At 37.0% G+C, this 4,071-nt stretch overlaps 1 long non-coding RNA gene across 1 annotated transcript; it reads left to right on the forward strand.

The window, feature by feature from the left end:
• The first annotated feature begins 2,497 nt into the window (after positions 1–2,497).
• On the forward strand, positions 2,498–4,071 carry LOC144707872 (uncharacterized). The gene is made up of 2 exons (XR_013582567.1): positions 2,498–3,573; positions 3,721–4,071. It is a non-coding gene; the product is annotated as an uncharacterized LOC144707872 (long non-coding RNA).

Genomic DNA, 4,071 nt, shown 5'->3' on the forward strand with positions numbered 1-4,071 from the left:
TTGAAAATGAGAAAACTTAGTGATCTATACAAACATAATGACGAAGATCACATTCCAGAAGAACTATTTCTGTGTTATATTAAATATCTAATACCATTGTCCTTAGATGTCAACATAAAAAATATTTCTGAACATACTTCGTTTACCACTGCATACACAAATATAAACTGGATGCAGGCTATGATGTCTGGATTTAATGCTTGGATCTAAATCCACAAAAACATTTCTTGGACTCATGTTCCTCATGTTCCAAATCTACATATAATTGAGTGGAAATGGGTTTAGAAATTAAAGGAGGGTTTTGATTTTAATGAGACATTTAGCCCAGTTATTAAACATACTACAATTCAATTAATGCTATCTTTCGCAGTCACTAAAAATTGGAAAATACATCAATTAGATGTATCTAATGCTTTCCTTCATGGTGATTTACATGAAATAGTTTTCATGGAAAGACCACAAGGATTTAATAATAAATTATTTCATGAACATGTTTGTCATTTAAATAAATCTATACATGGTTTAAAACAATATCCACCCTCATGGTTTACTAAGCTTTCTTCTAAATTACTGAAACTTGGCTTTGTTGGCTCGTAAATAGACACTTGATCATTTTCTAATATTTATTCTAATCTTCTTTTTAATATGTGTAGATGATATTTAATCTTGTTAATCAGTTACATTCTGATTTTGCAATTAAAGATCTGGGACCTGCTCATTATTTGTTAGGTATCAAATTTTAAAACATGGAAATGGATATTTTTTAACTCAATCAAAATGCACTGTATCCATTCTTGTAAGGACAAATATGGACAAATGTAAACCCATATCTACTCCCTGCATCTGTTCAGATTCTGTTGAATTAGATACTCCACTTACTGATGGGACTATTTATAGACAAAAAAATGGTGCCTTGCAGTGTCTTACTATAACATGTCCAGATATTGCAGTTGCAGTCAACAAAGCATGTCAGAAAATGCACTCACCAACAGTTAGTGATTGGCAATTTCTTAAGAATTTGCTTGGATATTTTAAAGGGGACTGTGTTTCATGGACTACTAATTCACATTGATTCAAGTTTAACTTTCAATGCTTTTAGTGATGCTGATTGGGCAGGAAATAAATTAGATAGATGATGAACTAATGTTTTGATTCCATATATTGGTAAGAATATTATTTCTTGGAGTTCTAAGAAACAGCAAACAGTTGCACGGTCAACTACAGAAGCTAAGTATAAGACATTTGCAAATTGTACTGCTGAAATTCTTTGGGTAGTGATCCCTTCACAAAGAAATTCAAATTCAGCACAAACATAGTCCAATTTTATGGTACTATAACATTTATGCAACTTATTTGGCCGCAAATCCAGTATTTATACGAGAACTAAACATATAGAAATATATTTTCATTTTGTACGTGAACAGGTTGCTTCCAACTATATTCATGTAAAGTTTATCAAATGGAAAGAACAGCTGACAAATGCTATGACGAAGCCACTTCAAAAAGGACACCTACAACAAAGATCCAAGCTTAACGTCCTAGAGAGGCCGTTGCGCTTGACGGGGGTAAAGAGGAAGTACGGAGTCATGAAGGAAACTCGTTAGTGGACCAGTTGGAATATTAATAAAGATAAGCAAATAGTAATGAAACATGTACCCCTAAACTCATCAGAAAGTAGAGGAAATAAGAAACATATAACGGTCAGGATTAGATCGAGTCATAGCCGTTATGCTCATTATAATGGCTATGATTTAAACAGAATGAACAGCCAAGAACATTCGAACCATAGCCGTTATAGTAGTTATAACAACTATGATTCAAACAGAATAACTATATATGTTATAACTACAGCCTATATAAATAAGAACCTATGTTGATAATAAATTTTTCCCGTGTGTGTGCGTGTCTCTCTCTCTCTCTTCTCTCTCTCGTCTCAACTCTCTCTTCTCATCTCCTTCTACTAATCTCTTTCTCGAGCAAGGTCCGATTCTTTTGGCCCATTAACATCCTGGTGACGAATATTGATCAAGTATCTCCAACACAACAATATCTTATGAATTATAAAATATTTGGATCTGCCATTCATTCGGAATTCTCATACGAATCCATCCTAGAGGGAATCTTTTTCGTTAATAAGTAGAAAAATGCATAATCTAATTGAAGATCTAGGAGCGGCATTATCTATTCTCTTTTTATAATCCTTCGACGTTGTCCTGCTCCATTAGCCGCCATCCCCGCGCGACAAGTCAAATCTTTTCCATTTGTTAGATTGCGAGTTCCCAACCAGAACTTGTCTGGCTTTAGATGATGCTATCTCTATTGTTTAATACAATAGGATAAGGCGCACCCAGATGCCAAACATGCATTAAAACAAGGGGGCCGGAACACTTCCGGATCATAGAATATAAACGATATATCTGTATTAATTCGTTATACACCTAACAGGGATTATGAATTTTAATTGCTTTTTAGCTTTTGGGCTGGCATTAGACTAGCATCTAGATATTGCCTGCTTCTCTCCGAATGGGTTGTTGAGGAGTCAAAGTGCTAACATATTATTGTGTTCTGACTCCACTTTCTTGTTATCCCTGAGCTGTATTAAGTCTTAGCCGCCGTGCTGATGTTGAAGTCTCCCGGCGAAATGTAGTGTAAAATATAACCCTGATTAGAGTATTCGTTAACGTTGTAGAGAGAGGAAGAGCAATATAGAGGGAGACAAAGAGAGGAAGAGCTGAGATAAATTCCGAAGGCAAGGGGGTGGTGTTGGTACTGATTTTGGGCCTATTCATTTCTCTCACCTCGGATGTAGAAGGGGCTGGTGAACGAAACTTCGATGCATTCTAATTTAATAGTAATATAATCAACATCAAGGAGAGATTTGTAAATGCATTTACGCTCGATTTGTAATACCTAGAGCAATGGAAAACTATTTAGCATATTTCATTTTTTTTTTCATATGGTCAGATCATAGAAGCCTTTCTGGGTCAGAGGCTGGATGGTATTCCAAAATTTATAAATGTTGCACCCATGATACGTGATTAGTCTTCGTCTTTTTTTTTTTTTTGACAAATTAGTTTAATAGTCAATCATTATAAAATATATTAAGATGACAAGAAAATATTAATCTGAGAAGAGCAAGGCATGTGAGGTCTTAATCTCTAGATGGATCCAATGCGGTGATACTTATCTACAGATAGGATTCCCATATAATATAATTCGCGTCAAGGGGAGATATGGCTTCTCAGCCAAGCTAAGGGCTCATTAATAATGTATTCTTATGCCACTTCCCACTTCGTTGTTGCTGTATTCGACCCGGATAATTTTTCTATAAATTCCTCAATCTCCCCCTCCGTTCGTTCATTCACAGAGAGAACAGAGACAGAGAGAGAGAGAAAGAGAGAGAGAGAGAGAGAGAGAGAGAGAGAGAGAGAGAGAGAGAGAGAGAGAGAGAGAGAGAGAGAGAGAGAGAGAGAGAGAGAGAGAGAGAGATGAATCCCAAGGTCATGGGCATGACTGTGGCGCTGTTTGTTGCAATGCTGGTGACGTTCTCTACGGTTGCCGAAGGGGCGGCAGGTGCTTCGATTTCCGCGTATAGTGATAATAAAAATACAATAAAGACAGTAACTTGCACGTCGATTTTGTTTTTTCGGCACTTTTAATGTCTTTAAGCTCATCCCTTCTCTTTTCTTCTGACCCAAAATTTTCCAACCTTTTGTTTAGCGGTGTGCGTGAAGCAATGGCCCCTGACAGGCAGACAATGTCTTTACTGCTGCCGGGTAGTGATTACAAAATGCACCGCTTGCTGCCAACAGAACTTTGCACCTCCTCGGGCAACGTGCTGCGCCAAATGTTGCCGCTGGGAAGCAGTCAATGGCCTGCCACAGTGCTTCCTCTGCTGTAAATGAACACGCTGAATGACGGACGCATTTTCGTTGATGCGTTTGTTGGAGGAATAAGCTCAGTTAAGGACGCGTTTTCTAAGTTTCCCCACATTAAAGGCTGTGCAGAGGCTCTGTGATTTGCATGCCTGCGTTTATTGACTAAATAAATTATGATATGTCTTCTAATTTA

This window comes from Wolffia australiana, chromosome 9, assembly GCF_029677425.1.
Source record: "Wolffia australiana isolate 7733 chromosome 9, ASM2967742v1".
Lineage (NCBI taxonomy): Eukaryota > Viridiplantae > Streptophyta > Magnoliopsida > Alismatales > Araceae > Wolffia > Wolffia australiana.